Genomic DNA, 18,296 nt, shown 5'->3' on the forward strand with positions numbered 1-18,296 from the left:
TCTCTTGTCATTGTTAAATATACAGTTTCCTTTCAAACTGTTTTAGGGTTATACAATATCAGTATGAGTTGTATGACGATAGTATTAATTTTTATTATATCAACTACACGTCCAATGCTGTACAATGGGGCACGAAAAAGTGAGCAATCAGATTGTCCTCTGTGAAGTGAGACGTCAGGTTGCTCTGGCATTTAATATTTTGACTGTAAAAAATCAATGTGGCGTAGTCCTAGGGTCGGACCTCAGAATTAACTGCAATAAACATCCGGACCTCAGCACAACTCACCTGCATGGATGTTATATGTCATGTGCAACTAAAACAGTTAAAAGTATTGTTGAAATATTTTACATTATTTAATTCAGTAATCTGACTTCATTCAGTCGTTATTACATTCTTTCCTTATAAATGTAAAAAATAACCAGATTTCATCTTTTAAATTTATATTGCCCATTTTACAGAGACTAACGTAAACTAATAGGCTTGTTTCTCCATGTGGAGATATTGGCACAAGCGTAAAGCCATAACATTAAATCCTAATCCACGCTCCAGTCTGGTCCAGCACAATTTAGCTTTTCACTCAACATACACCGACCACGAGTGTGGCTACCGTTTTGTCCCCAGCCACAAGCCTCCCACCCTACATGTCATGATTGTGCTATCAAGAACCTTCCCACCACACATTTATTTTACTATTAGCCGTCCTTTTCACGTAATATCACAGTCTAAAACACTTTAGAAGTTATAACTTAATTGTATCAATGTAATAGTTTTCGTAAGTCTCCTTGATAAAGCCCTTAGACTGTAATTTTAAATATGATATTAATTTATTAACATCAAAGTATATTTACGTTTTTAACGTCTACTGCGTATTACAGGAAAAATTCATCATGCTAAACGTTAATGAACTGTGAGTAAATGTTTTCGCCAAATTAAACTGTCATTTCAATAAATTAAAACTGATTCATGAGAGAGAATACTAAGTTTAGCGGATTTATCAACTGCAAAAAACACAATGTATTTTTCCACTGATAAAACATTTTACAACTAATATTATAAACCGATTAATTAGACTAATTAAGGACTTTAGGAAACCTACCTTTTTTCCTAACTAGGTTACTTACTACTTTAAAATCATTGGATATTTGGTGCGCGGTTTCAAATAATAACTTGGTCTGTCTTTTAGAACACTTACAGTTCAGCTTTGATTCCAGATATAACTAATCAGCTTTTGAAGAAAATCGATGGTTCATCTAAACTTCATATAATAAAACAAACCAAGTAAATGTACTAATATATATTCGCCTATCCTTTATTAATTTATAAGATTTTATTTCGTGGTTGGGGCTTTCTCTTTTGGGCTTAAAGATGAAATTAATATATGAAAATTAACGGATAATATTGCAAGAGCATCAAAACCCCAATCAGACTTGCATTTTACAATAGTTAATTTTATTGTACTAGTTACAAAGTACAATCATAATCCTTATAAAAATGATTAATCTTCAAGTAAGATGTAATCCGTTAGTCATTTACTTTTACTACGAAAATTTTTAAATTTCATAGTTTTAAGTTTATCAGGTTTGAATAATATATTTATATTTGTGAAGACGTCAAACTTGAGAAGATTTTTTAAAACGGGATTTAAATGAGCCTGAAAGATGTATTCAACCCAGGTGGGATCACTTCTAAAATTAAATTATTCACTTCTTTAGGTAACTAAATACACTTGTCATTAATATAATGCTACTTAATGACTAATAATAAAATGAATTGAAGTGATATTTGACTTATCCTTCTTTAAATGTTTTAACAGTAAAAACCTGTGTAAAGTGAATACAGTGATTTGAATCTAGTATTATATTGACCTTGATCTGCGAAAGACCAAAATGTTTAGTAAGCACGCTTTATCCCAGCAGAGTTCACTTCTGGTTGGTTTATATCTTCCAGTTGATCTCACACTGGACAAAGCAAAGAAACCGATGTGTCACTTAAATCTGGGCAACCTTATGATTAGCCAGGAGAGGCTCAGAGTGAGATATTGTAACGAGATAAAATGTAGATTTTCTGATTCAATGAGTTATTGAATAAAACATCTTGGAACTAATCATGTTACTCAAACGTAAACCTGTTTCAAAAAATATTAAAGTCTGTTTCGCAAAAGTAACTGAGGAGTAGTTATTTGAGAGCTTATACTTATTCTAAGTCCTTCTTCCTACTAAATTCATTTTTCAAAACTCTAAGAAATTTGGAAAGTTACTCGTCTCTCTAGTTATGCTCCTGGTGTTTGTGAACTACCAAACTTGACGAATATATAATAGGCTGATGAGATCCAAAACATTCACACGATTTAATAGAATTAGAATCCTAAAATTAAATAGGATAAATTCTTCCAACATACACCATCAAGTTTAAACTCATGTTGAATCATGTTATATCCATCATTTATTTATTCAAATCATTGAGAATGTTCTATTCAACGAAATAATTCTATGTTGGCAGCTGAGTACGTATTACTGTTTTCTTAGTCTACCACTGTAGTATATTGATAGACTATAGACTAAAATACTACTGAAACAGTCGCTTGTTGTATCGGATAATCAGTAAATGTCTGAAAGTATACGGTTGAGTATAATGTTTGGAAATGCATAAAGGTTACTCTTACCCAGGTGTTGTATATTGTGTACTTAGGCTAACCACGAGACAGAACCTTCCAAAAACAGCTCCCCAATATCTTTTCTTACTTAGCTATTGGAGCTCCATAGCAAATAGTTAATTTTTTCAGCAATCGATTCAACAAACTTTCAATTTTACAAGCTTGATTGGTTTCAGTGTCAATATTTGAATTTATCAAATCCCTAGTTTTATAGATACGGGGGTGGTCTGAAAAGTTTCCGACCCAAACGTGAAGATGGCAGCACTCGAAAATTAAAATCTACTGAATTTTGTTTTTCATTCGTTGACAGTTACTTATAAACATTTAAGCTATTTTTAAGCGTAGTTTTTATGTAACAGTCGTTTGAGAGAGTTGATGTCCTGCTGAAATCCTATTTCACTAAAACAACGCATCGTCTCACACCTAAGCTGTTTCCATGGCGAAAATCCACAAGTTGCGGTTTGAACTGCTTGACTATCTGCCTCACTCACCAGATCTAGCCCCAAGCGATTTCTTTTTGTTCCATCATCTAAAATTTGCGCTAGGAGGACAAAGATTTTCGTTAAATAAAGAAGCTTGGTAAAAAATTATTTGGTAGAAAAAAATAGCGAATATGATTTGGACGCGCTATAGAGATGGAAGCATCACTGAAAGAAATGCGTCGAGTTACAAGGAGACTATGTTGAAGAATAAACAATAATTTTAATAAATGTCTAGTATCTTTGTTAGGTTGTAAATGCTTCAGACTACACTCGTAAATCGCATGATAAGCAATCCACCGCCATAATACTGTTAACACAACTGGTGATAGATATTAGATAACGAAGTATTTCTCTTCAAATGTTAAGAGTGTCCTTATTTGGTGTAGTGAGCAGAACTATATATATTATATTATATACCATAATATTCTTGGATCGCAATTACCACCAGTTTATAGTGACTCCCATGGTAAATCCTAAAATTAGAATAATTACTTCCCCAAAATTACGCTCATAAGGCACTCTCTTGTTGTATCCCATACTTTACAGGTTTACTTAACCTTACAATATATTTAATACACAGTATTATAACTTAGTTCACTAAATAATTGTTATGTTATGCTTCAATAAAAATGTTATATAAATAGAACACAACATAAATTAAAATATATTAACCTCTCCTGGTTGGTGGATGATGTACCATGTGTGGCTGTACGAGGTAAAGCAAGCTGACTGTATATTGTGCGAGTACAATGGATACCATCTGCCCACTGCCTCCTGGGGTCGATAACGTCCTTGTACTCTATAAATACTGACGACGTTGTACCAATTTTCGGGCACTGTACGTTGTGGGTCACACACAACTTTTGATGAAAAGTACCGTGTTGGGTACGACCTTTATACCTGTTGTGTTATTAGTATACCAATTTACTAGCTGTTATTTAATTTAACTTATAAAAGTATTACAAGTTTAATTAAGTAAATGACAATGATTTGTTTCCTAAACAATACCAAAAATATAATTCAAGAATAAAATTGATTGTGAATTTAAAAATAATTTGAATAATTTAATGTTGAAATAAATTCAACGCATGTAATTCTACTTAAGTAAACAATAGCATTACCAATTGAAATTTAAGTAAAACTCTCATAATAGTCTAACGATGAAACGAACTAACTTAGTACTGCGCAAGTGCTGTTTTGAAGTTGATAAACTTACAGATTTAATTAGCGTTAATAGCCTTTGTTAGTGTGTTATTTAAGTTCGTTCAGAGGCTGTTGTAGAACTCTAGATTTCCAATTCTCCACCCCAACATTTCCATTAAACAAGTTTGAATTAGACTTTAAATAAGCTCCTTTGATTAGTTTGTAGCACTAACAGCAATGATAATTAATGGGCTTGAATAGACTCGTATTAGTATTATTTTATATATTATTGGACACCTTAAAAATTGGTTACAGAAAAGTACATTATTGTATATTACCGATTGTTCATATTATGATGCAATAGTATTGTAAAACTGTTTTTAAATCATTATATATAAACACAATATAAATTTACACAGCGAGATCTTTTAGATCTTTTATTCACAAAATTTGAACTACATGGTAACATTTATGTGTACAGACAGAAAACTCAAAACGGTTTTTAGTGGTATTCAGTAACTTTCGGTGTGGCCGTTTATGGCTCTACAGGTATTAAATAAAAAGTCAATCTCCCGCGAAACACTTCTCAGCGTTTCTTGAGTAACAATTACACAGTTTTAATACACTTTGTCTATGTTGTTTGTGTTGAATTATTAATTGAGAGACAGTTATACCCTATAATCTAGTCTCTCAGACAATGAGCAGTTACCAGGAAATCAGAAAAAAGGACAATTAATATAAGGAAACGAAAATCCCTCGCTGTCTCCTTCGTCCACATCAAGCTGATGAAAACGGATTACAACAGTCATAAAAGAAGTTATGTCACTGGAGATGATTCAGATGCTCAATCCAGGACATTTCTCTATCTTATTTCATTATCATACCTATTTCTTTGTATTCTTATGCTCCTTAAATGTGTTAAAAGTGCTTTTCAGTTTATTAGATACTACATATTCTATTATATCTTTAATTTATTCATGAACAAATCTTTAAGTTTATAAGTAAATTATTCTAAAATAAAATACATTAAAGTCTTATTTTTTTAAATGATATATTATTTTATCCCTACAACATCCTGTATCTGAGTTTATAATTGACTTCAAAATTTTATTTTTAAGTAGCGTACATGATACTATAACATATTCTCAAAAAGATACTAAAAGTGTTCGTACGGCTATATCTTAACAATGAAAAAATTCGTACATACTAACTCAAATTTACAAACAGACACTAATTATAATTTTGTGGATAGAGCAATCAAAGTTATGGCAATAGGGGTAACTTCATTGTAACTTCTAACAGTTACTAAGGAAACCTATACATAATTCATGTAATATAACTAACGAGTTGAGCGTTCGCAATAACATTTGAATTTAGTGATCACATAATACTCTATACCGTATATATGAATGAACTATCAGCTGAATCATAACAAGTTCGTGGAGAGAGATTTAATCAGCAAATTTTAGATGAGTTAAATTTAAAAATTGTACTTTAAAGAGTTGTATATTTGCATTCTACTAAAGATGTTAATACAAATATTTATATTTACATTATATAAGCAACATAGAGCTCACTCCATGGATATTGGTTAAACGTTAGCGAAACTTTTTCGATTGCTATTCATTATGGCAACAAGAAAATAACGATAAATAAATTTGACCAAAAATTAACTACAATTATATGAAATTATAAGTTGTGACATGGTAACACATGTATGTACCTAATAAAATATACATACTTTTATCGCGTAAAATATTGTAGTAAATGTTGAAACAAACTAAAATTTATGTTTTGGTACTCGTAGTATATAATATAAATTTATAAAATAAGGCCAACCTAATGAAAATTTTTAAGATTACAGAACAACCGGTGTTTTCAAACAGAAAAATTATACTATTACAAGAGCAAAAATTACGTTTTAAGAGCTAAATCTTCTAACGTAATTCATGCTTTTCAAATGTTACTCCACAGCCATGAATACAGTGCAAACTTAAAAACATATGACGGTAAGTACACTAAAGTTTAAGTGACAACTTAAACCATAAATCCTTATCCAGCACCGATCTATGTCAGTAGTACACAAAAGAAAAATCATGACACAACACAGATGTCCCGCTATACCACACTCACTCAGCACGCATTACAGTACGTAATGTAGGACTGACAAGAAGTAAACCCTCGTGATTATGACAGCCTGGGTCAATGGCACAATATAGATAGACCGCTATAATACACACAGGAAAGTAGAAAAGTACACATTAAACAGAGCTTTGATAAACTCATACATTGCCAGTTTGGACCTCATTATACAGTTCATATGCATAGACAAATATGATGCACAGACTGAGTAGGGTGAAGGGCTTGTCATTATTACTATGTTTGTTCTCTGAGTGAAATGTTTGTTTTACAATCAATACATGTCGAGTATGTATATGCTAACTATCAAAAACATTTATAATTGAATTTACTACTTTAAACGGAAATAAATAATATAGGATAACAATCCTTGTTCTAGAAGTACCACAACTCAATACCAGAATCAATATTTGATTTGGTTCATTTAAAAAGTTAAATAGTTCTTAAACATTTCTTATTTAGTAAATTAACAAAGTGAAATGAAGCTTCATTGTGATCGCTCTAGTAGTATGATCTGAGGTCTAGAATGTAAAAATTATGCTTCCCCTGCACAACTGTGGGATCTGCAGGAATTATGTTTTATCACATCAGTGTACTTGTGCTGATATGATTTATAAATTTTAGGATACAGATTTAATTTTACAGTTCAATGTTCATTTGTACATACCAAATTTGTTCAACTCTAATAAACTTTGGAAATAAAGTATTTTAAATCAGTTACTAACTATCAGTTTAGTGGAATATACTAATAACCATATTTTCAAACTCAGAGATGGAGATCGATACAGCAAGTTATGAGAGTACACAGAACGTCCCTGGGGACCTCCGCACTCACAATGAGTCGTGCACAATGTATTGTGTAATGTGTCAACAGTCACAGATAAACTTTTTATGGGACGAAGTTGCTATACTAACATAACAAACGCAGGGATGGGAATCAATATAGCAAGTTATGAGAGTACACAGAATATCCCTGAGGACCTCCACACTCACAATGAGTCGGCTACAATGTATTGTGTAATGTGTCAACAGTCATAGATAAACTTTTTATGGGACAAATTTGCTATACTAACATAACAAACGCAGGGATGGGAATCAATATAGCAAGTTATGAGAGTACACAGAAGATCCCTGAGGACCTCCGCAATCACAATGAGTCGGACACAATGTATTGTGTAATGTGTCACCAGCCACAGTGAGTTTTGTTTAGTGAAGGCGTAGATTGTTTAGTTGTAGGTATCATAAAGCTATGTAACTTATTTGTTACCGAGAATTATTTTTAATGTTAACTTTTCTAACTTATAATAAAATGTAACATTCATATTCCTATTCATAAAATCCTACACGTCTTGAAAACTCCATTTTGTCTTAATTAGCAGATACTAAATGTATTTTAATTGTTTATCAAGATTCATAAACTTGTATGTACGTTTAAACAGATAATAGTGAATGGCTTTTGTTATCCATCAGTTACAAATGCCATGTTACGTACGGACACATTTCTTTTTTATACTATGATTTCATAAACTACAGTAAAATGCTATCATTTATTAAACAGTAAGTGTTTTACCTAAAAAGGTAAGGGTCTCAGTCTAATTTTAGATTTTGGATCTATTATAAAAAAATAAATTACTAAAATGTTACTAAAATCGTAGGAGCTATTTAATAATAATATATAATGAAATACTTAAAAATGTCACAGGTACTTATAAAAACCCGTTTCACTCTTAGAAATCTCATATTTAAATTTTAATCTAAAATGAGAATCTAGAGATTGGAATATATCTTTTTGTGCCTAGCATCCATTTCAGGATTTTTTGAAATGCAATTCAAAAATAATATACTTATGATGTACGTTTTCCTAAATTAAATTGCGTCCGAAGCAGTGAGTAGCTGATAATATTATACAATTTAATTTTATTTAACGAATGTTACATATAATAAAAGCTGTACGAAAATCAGTAGAAAATTCATTAAATAATTCACTAAGCAAATTTACTTTCATTATGCAACTTTTTAAATAGAACACAAGAAAGTGAGTAGAGAAAATACAGATTTAAATTACATTTAGATAAGACCGAGTTAAACCAAAGTTGATCTCTCTCATTGCATCAGTTGGATTGATAGATAAATATTTCCTTGTAACTGGCTTTTGAAAAGAAAGTTTTCTTTTTAGATCTTAAAAGGATTTCATAGATGTGTCATTAAAGAAAATTGTAGAAGTTAAAATCGTATATTGATAACCTACTAAAGAACAGGATTCTCTGATAATCAATTACCCTAACATAAAAATTGCTAAACTTTGATAGTATTTGCTAAAACAAAATTAAAATATATTAGTCAAAATTGAGATCCAAATCATAGTATAATCAAACAGCCAGGGTTTTTTTAAATCAATATTTAAAATTCACAAATGAAAGAAATCAGCTTTGGAGGAGGCCAAAATGAAATCTTATTTAAAGGGTTGAAATATGAAACTATAGTTATATTCTCAGGTCTTATATTCATTCATACACTTTCGCTAACCATCGAACACGTAAATAAAATGTTGAATCAGTGTCAGATAACATTTTACAGACTCTGAAGGTGGTGAATTTCATCCTTATATCTAGTTGTCTTACGGTCAATTTTAAGCATGTCAAGCCAAGAAAAATATATTTGGTAAGATTATAATTTTATATTTTAACCTTTTTTATACACTCCCATTGCGATCTCCACAAAATTTAGAGTAGCTAACGAACAATTTCCTTCTTTTATAAAATATTTTTTTTAACCAGGTTCTTTGCTGTCACTATACACATTGACTCTCGGCTTCGTTGGATTTCAGGACCAACGACATCTGAAATTTGTTGATATATTTTATTTACGATTAGATACATAAATAATTAAAATAAATATAACATAATAAGGAAAAAGAATATATTTGCTTGACCTTTCCTTGTCTCCAAACCGAATGTCTTATCAGCAGTTCTTTCTGTTCAGCCTGTCATACTGGAAAGTGCTTCTTGTTATAATATTTCAATAAAATTAATGCAGGTTTCTTTGATAACTGAAGGAAAGGTTAAGTTTCAATCTTCAAAACTTAGTGTTGTATATTTGTAACATATTATAACGATGCCAATTTCCAAAAATCCTGTATCCTTATAATTAATCTTTCGTAAATACTTATATTTAAATAAAAAACGTAAATCTTGTTGAGTAAAAGAATGGAAAGAAAATCGTAGTGATAATTTTGTAGAGTTTTAAAAAATTACATTTTACATTATAAGTAATAAAACAGTGAAGACTAAACATAACGGATACGGTTAAGGACCCAACAGCTATTCAAGTGCAGTAGTGTAATTAACTTTTTGTCTGAAATAACAGCAGCGCTACGTGCTTACAATCTCAACATTGTTAATCTTTCCTTAATGTGAGCTCTAGTAATATCTTAACTGCTTTAGAGAGTCTTCAGCATCCAGCAATAATCTTTTGTCACTGGCATAGAATACTTTACGGAAAATGGTCTATTCGTATTCACGAAATACAATCTTTTACGATGTCCCTGTTATTACTTCGTCTGAACTATATATTTCTAGATATACTTTATTGATGCATTGGAGTAGAGACAGGTAAGTATTTACATACTCTAAAGGTGGTGACTCTTTTTCAGATCCTTTATCTTGTTGTCGTTTTAAGAATACTAACTGTAATCAATTCTTTGTTTGAAGGTTATTTTTGACGATGGAAGGATTGTGAAGGAAACAGGATTTTTCCGGACATTTGCCATCGTTCAGTGAAACAAGAAAACAGTAACACTACGTTTCGAGATCTGCAATCTGATCTCTTCTTCAGGTAAAGAACTAACCTAATCCATAATTACAAACTAGGTTAAATAGGTTTGATCAAAAAAAAAAATGAACTAAAGAGAAAACCAAAAGTATCAAACGGATCGGATATTTGTAATAAACCAATGCGGAGTCACAATATGGTTTTAAGAAGTTCATCTCGCATGAACCAATAATAACGAAAGGGCCCATTCCTGTTCCCCTTCCCTTGTATTTCCGCCATCTTGTTTTAGCCAGCCGTCACGATTGCCATTGGCTAGTCCCTCTGGTCAGTCGTAGGTGGTTAGTAGACGAGTGAAGACGTATTGTGACCTGTATTCCGTAGTTTAGTTTTAATGATTAGTGTTTTGTATAGTTTTGTATTAAGTGCATGTCTTTAGTGTTAGTGAAGTTGACTAACAACATGTAGGTTGTGATTCCTGACTTAGGCGTGCCACAACGCTTTAGTAAGATTTGTTTATTTTAACCTAGTTTGAAATTATGTATTAGGTTAGTTCTTTACCTGAAGAAGAGATCAGATTGCAGATCTCGAAACGTAGTGTTACTGTTTTCTTGTTTCACTGAACGATGGCAAATGTCCGGAAAAATCCTGTTTCCTTCACTAACTGTAAGTAACATTCTACGATTGTACGTTACGTGAGTCAGTACACTAAATAAAAACTACACTACATCGCTAAATTCTATATTGTACCCTATCAATCATTTAAATATTACTCTTTATTGAGGTGCTCGAAAGTTACTATGTCTGTTACTCTTTATCTATATCGGTTTGTCTATCGGCCCACAGCTTGTACCAAGGAACTAAAAAAATCAAAGGCCACTGAAAAAATAAATCCATGAAAATATACTCACAAACTTTTTAGTCACTATTAAACTTATTTCTGTCTTTTTTTATGATGGTTGGCTCTTTTACTTCAACGAAACCTTATTACATACCATAAACTGACGAAAAAGCTGAGCTTATTTAAATAATACGAAGTAGGATTACGTCTCACCAGACATAACTGAGGTTGGATTAAAAATTTGAGTCTATAGCTCATTTCCTTCTGGATACATTCTTTACAGACGTTTTACTAGCGTCCGTCAAACAAAAGAGAAGTTATCAGGTCAGTTAAATTATATAGATGGACATGTACAATCGTATCCTTGTCTATTTAGAAATGAAGTTTCATGTAACATTTAAGTTAACAGATGACATCCTTCTCGATACATTTGGCCCAATGGCACCTATAAATTTCTAATCATAAAAGTAATCACTGGAAGTAAAAGATTATGAAGTTCTACGTGATAAAGGGATAGATAGATTTCAAATTTAACTGTTTTTATGTTATACGGTTGTATTCGGTTTGCTTGCAAATGTATTCATTCTGCGATTTTCTCGTTACCACTACGGTTGCCCATTTGCTCAATGAACAGATTTTCTCTACCGCTTAGACAAAATCCTATGAAGTAACACGTACAATTATAAATCTCGTAGGTTTCTGTATAGAAATAAAACTTCATGCCATGTATCAAATCTATAGGTAAGTTTAATTTCGAGATACCGTATTTAAAGACATAAATGAAATGATTTAGTCCCTAGAGTGATAGGCTAAAGATTTGCATAGTATATATTTCTGTGTTCAGTATGTAGTGTGTACGCATGAGCACACATTTTGTGTTCCAAGTCTGATTAAGATGATGACATTAGTAAACCTGGTTTGCTGACATTTCCAGCATGAATAGGTTAATTTGCATACAGACACCATTAAATCTTGCTGGTAGCGGAGCATGGTAAACTTTAGTCGCGTCCGAAGTCGTTAATTTACATTGTATACAACTTTATGTTTGGGTTTGCATAGTTCAACTGTATTTAAGTAGTTTTATTTAATAAAACAACTCAATATATCATTAATTCTGAATAGCCTATTAATTATAAAATATTCTACTTTATATTCATCGTTGTATACGTTGAAATGTAGTATTTACAACAAATTTTATTATGATATGACAAATTCTATGTAAAAGAAATTTTACTATCTAAATGTTTAATGACTTTATTTAATGATAAAATAAAAACATTACATAATATAGATTAGTAATAAATAATCAATGAAAAAGTTGAAATTGTATTCTTGTTTAAACTTTGATATTAACAATGGAATGTTTGCAAGAATAATAGGGTTTTGGTCGTTTACTATCGTTATGTTATAAAATGTACAACACTAAGTTTCGAGGATTTAAATATATCCTCTTCCACAATTTTATAACAACTTAATACATAAACATGTACTTAAAACCTAAAAAGTGCGAAAATGGACTGTCGTTAAAAAAGGCAAGGTAATGGTCTAATGTCCGATGACAGTTTGAAATCCAGGCAGCAGAAAATGGTCCCAGACGTTGTCACTGCACAAACACGTGCCACACCAGCACAAGTGAAAGTGGGACACTGACAAGGCAATCAATATCCACCTTTCCTGTGGTATTTAACTTTGCCAATATCTTAACTTAATGTATGAGGTTTCATTCATTTTACGTTTAAAGAAATTCTTCTCACGATATCTATGTTGGATTCATCCTATTTCATGTGCTGATTATCAAGCCAGCAATGTAGAACTTTTCCAATACACCTTTTTCTATTTTCCCTTTGTTCTTTAGTTCTTACATTTAGTAGTTTTTGTCTCGCCTACGTATTACGTATTACACAACAAGTTGTATTGTAAATACATAGTCGTGTGAGTGTATTTAGTTTTGGTTTTTATAAGACTTCGTAAATGTTCTAAGTTCTAAAAGCGGGTCGAACATTAAGTTTTCGGCCTAATGTTCTAAAATTCTACAATAACTCTGTCACATAAGGGATACAGATTTACGTATAGTTTTCTTTGTTTTCTATCTGAAGTTCTTTCTAATGTTTCTTTTGCATTTATTTGTAACAGCCTGAGAGTTTCTGTTTCAATTTTTACAAAATCGGGTTCAACTTATTGTTTTTTTAACCCATCTAGTATGTAACTTCTTTGACAAGTATTGTATGGCTCGATTAAAATTTTATTGGCCAGTTTGTGTCGTCTTACTGTAAGTCTGTTGACATAAGTCCTACAGAAACAATAAGTTACAATAACTGACAATTAAGTTCAGTTTCTTCTCAGTTATGAAGCCAAGTCCCGGGAGCTATGTCGTCAATATTAGTTTTTGGGTATAAGTTGCTAAGCCAAGACCTTCTACTAGATATTAATGTTATTAATCATATGCTATTGCAATCAATTACAAAAATAACTCAGTAATGATCGTGTTGTTTATTATTAAAATCAGCAGTAAAGTTGAAAATGCTAAACTTTTATGATGAAGATATTTTTGTTTCAAATGAATGTCTTGGCTGAAAGCTAATTAGTTTGGGGTTGTTTTATGTAGGTTCGTAACAGTAAAATTTTCGTGTTCAGGAAATTGTAGTCAATACTTAATCGTCAACGTTTCGTGTTCAATATTTTGTGGACAATATTTCCTGGTGGTAATAATTCGTGGTCATCAGCATCAGGGGAGCCTTAGCTGATGATACATAATCTTATTAAAAGAAAAGTATTTTTTTATTTATTAGAGAATTTTGTGATGTCATAGAGAAAGTGTTCAGGATCACTATGACTACGATATTCTAAATAAGGATGTGAAAGGTAGAATTTCAGCTAGCAATTTACGTTCGTTCCATGCAAAGTAAGTAATAATAGATTATTGTTATCAGCCCCAACATCCTGGGTTTATTAATTATTTAGCGCCCTCCTGTATTTCAGTAATAATTAAATTGTAGTTCAATCACTACATTGACATTAAAAGAACCAATATTGTTTTGTGCGACCTTCTGATGGCAGGGCTATATTCTTCAGACACATCACAAAAGTAAATACAAATACTAAATTGTAGACTTATTACATATTAAGCGCAAATATTTTATAGGCATTTTGTTATTCCTTAGGTTTACATGGTTGCATTATTTTAATATATTTTCTTACGATCAGTAGGTTATTATATAGAACTTATATATAATATTCTATATATATATATATATATATATATATATATATATATATATATATATATATATATATATATATAACTGACTCCCTGAGTTCATTATTTTAGAACAAATCTTAACGAAAGGAATATTCAGTATTTAGTACATGAAGAACCGCTGTTGATAAAGATATTAATTACATTCCAATTACCTCATTCAAGACGCGAACGTTGTATACGTCATACGTCATGTGCCCAAATGGTACGAAGAACTATTTGTTTGCAAACTCAATAACTGTTTTGTAAATTTCAAATTACCATTCCCCATATTCATGCTATTAATTGGACGTCGACTTAATTAGTATCGCAAAAGCTTTTTACACGCACCACGTGTTTCCATTGTTCAAGCTCCTTTCTCGCCATTATACCGACATTAATCACATTAAATACAAACCTATCATTCACCTTAACCTGTTTTAACTTAACAAAGCTAGTAATTAATTAATGAAAGTGCACTATATTCTATTTTACCGTACGGAAAGCCGATTGTTTGCCACATTACGAAAGTACTAACTATATCGACTGAGATTAATGAATATTCACAAGTACATTATCAGAATAAAACTACTCGAGCTAATGACTTTTAGTTTTCTTTAATATATCACTTCCATTAATAGTTATAAAATGCTTTATTAAAACAAGATAGGAATATGCTACGCCATGAGTCGCATAATATGCCTCGCCGAGGTTGCATGCAAAATCTCAAGTCTGTAGCCCATTACATTCAGTTAATTTCATTCATGAGATGTTCTGCGAACAGACAAACAATCATAAAAAAAGAAATGTTTGCATCCTCCAAGTACACAAATCAAACATTGTCAGCCCACGGAGTGATAGGTTGCAATGACGCAGAAGCCAAATCCCATAGCTAGTCATGCTCCAATATAAAACTCATTTTTGTGTATATAAAAATAAAAGTTCATGCAAAATTAAACTTTATTGATGACATCCTATTCATACATCTTGCTATATAATACATAAAGATTTTCAATAATTTGTTTTTATTAGCAGCATTTACATAATAAAGTCTACACAGTTATAATGCATGTGTTGTTGTAGTTAGGTTAAACGTATTAGTATTTTACGTATTGAAATATAATATAGTTGTACTCATAAGAGAATTATATTTTTTCACCGTTATAGGTGACACCTGGAAAAGGTTTGTTATTAACGGAGCAGTCTGTATTTTGTTAGAAAAATTACATTTTAAAACGTCCCAGATTATTAGACACTGTAGCGCCTGGCATATTTTTTATATGCAATTTATGCAACACACCGCTGCATCTGGATTGCATTTTTGCCCCGAGGCCATCTTTAGGCTATTGTTAATAAAGCCGGCTTTGTATTCATTAAAATAAGGATAAACCTGTACGCAGTTATTTTTAATCACCATTATTAAAACGCACTAAAAGCGTTTTCTCTTTTTAAATACGTGTAAATTTTAAAATCTTAAACATTTTATATTTCTTCCTTTAAATATACAAAAGCAATAAACTTTACAAGAAAAGCGAAAAATTGGACAATAATTGGGACGTATAACTGTTAAAGTTTATTATTGTTTATATGTTGTTTGGGAGTGCCGATGGTTTGAGCGGTCTAAGTCGTTGAACTTTGGGTCTGAGTTAGAGAAAGCGCAGGTTCAAATCCTGTCTGTGACCGTTGCACTTTTTATCAGTACCATTGACCTTGTACTGTATCGACTATCCCCCTTATTCTGTTTGATAAGATCCTCGCACAGGCCAGTGGCTCGTGAAGACAAACAGAATAAGGTTTAAGAGGGGATCGGTCTCTCCTTAAAAAAAATATGCAGTAAAATTAAAAACATTTCACTATTCACTGTTCTTAATGTATTGATCAGCCAATAAGACGTAACCACTGGAATACAAGAAAAACTTTGTCTGCCAACAACTGCTAGATCAGAATTTTCTCAAAAGTTGCTTAATTTAACCTTTTTAGATTTTTATCCACCCCCTCAAAACTACATATTTGCTTTCATATATACTTGGCATAGAGTTGTAAAAAAAAGAACCATACATAGGTCTAATTGAATCGTCGTTCTTGGACGATTTCGATTTTTTTGTACCCAGTACAGAAAATTATCAATAAAATATAAAGAGTAAAATAGTAAAATTTATAGTTATTAAATTATCTGATTTTACAGTTATTAAAATTAACTCAATTTATATTTCTAAACTAACTAAATGTACTGATATAAAATTATTAAATCATTCGTAGATTGAATGATCTAATTAAACCTAAATCCCAACTCTAATTGCTTGTTGGTAGTTTAGACTTAGGATTACAGGATACTGAATTACATCATATCGATTGCATCAATAAGAATTTCGTTTTACAAACTGTTGGAAAATTTCAGTTATTTAAAGCTGCTATTTCTATGTGACCGTCTAAATATAATTTCCCTACATCTTTGTACGTTTAACGTTGTTCACGGATATCAAAGGTTGTTGTTTAGACAGGGTAGACATGGATTTTTCTAATAATATTAATTGTCTGCTTATGTACCGAATTTTTTATGTCGTATTTAAATCGTAATGAAATAAGGGAACTAATTTTTTCCTGTTTGTGTCTTTCGGAATTGATTAATTTTTCATTAATTTCAATGTACAATTTTGGTAAAAGGATTTGATCATAAATACACATTTCGTGATACACTTGTTTTTATCCCCCAGATTCTAAATATTAATTAATTTACTAAAATATTATGTTATTCCTATATATAACCAACTTTGCAACACGTACTAAATAATTTCAGAGCCATGATCTGTGTCTCATTCAAATTTCATAGGTTGTAACAAACTGTATATTGACATTGCAAGTAATTAAACTTCTCAATTCTGCATAAATTTGAGGATATTTGACCAAACTTTCACTTTCATCATTAAAAATTGTTTATTTACGTAATAAAATCACATAAATTGAGCCCTAGAATTGTCAGAGGGATAAGTTGAAAAAACTGTGACAAAATTTAAAAAATAATTAAATGTCTTTAAAGACCAAGTAACTTGTTTATGGTAATACTTAATTCTTGAATTATGATTTAAAGAGCTTCTTATAAATTTTATAAATTTAAATAATTAATTTAATATATTTTATTATTATTCTATTTATTATCCTTATTAATAATCTATTTATTTAACCACGAATAGTTCAATTTTAATACTAATTGGAGAACCGATGGCCATACTGTCTAAGATTATGCACTTTGGATCTATGCTAGAGATTAGAACAGGTTTAAAACCTGCCTGTGATCGGATCTCTTTTTATCAGTACCATTGATGTTGTACAGTTTCGATTCTCTCCCTTATTCTGTTTGAGAATATCCTCACAAAGATCAGAGGCCCAAGAGGACGTGCAAAATAAGGCTTGAAGGGAATCGGTCTCTCCTTAATAAATAAAACAGCGCTCAAACAGCAATAAAATTTTATATTTTTATTATTAAAAACTTGCGTCGTTCTTACAAATATAAAAATATATATTTTTTTTATAGCTATGAAATAAATTTGTATTTTTACATAGTACTACAAATTAGAAACCGGTCTCTTATTTAGCTTTATTCTGACCCTCCACAAAGTTCACGGGCCATTTAAGGTACTGTAGCATATTTTAATATTTCTTATATTTATTCTGAGTCATTTGCGACATAGGCAAATTATAACTTAATCTTCATATAAGACGTGAGTTTAAAAATCTTTCATGTTGCTTATGTGGGAGTATAAAATAAAAAACAACGAGCTGCAGACATAATTATGAACTGTATGTAGCACAGTCCTATTTAACAATAACAAATAATAATTGTAGGTGATATATTTTACCTAGTTATATCTATATTAAAATAATTTGAATATTAATACTTACTTTTCGAGTTAGTTACGTTTCTTTCATTTTTAGAAAACACTTTTTGTTGGGAACGGAATTTTACTTTTAGTTACCAAAACGATTATTGTCCAATCAGTATAGCGTTACATAGTTATATTATATTAGAAATATTT

This window comes from Homalodisca vitripennis, chromosome 6 (genome assembly GCF_021130785.1).
Source record: "Homalodisca vitripennis isolate AUS2020 chromosome 6, UT_GWSS_2.1, whole genome shotgun sequence".
Classification (NCBI taxonomy): Eukaryota; Metazoa; Arthropoda; class Insecta; order Hemiptera; family Cicadellidae; genus Homalodisca; species Homalodisca vitripennis.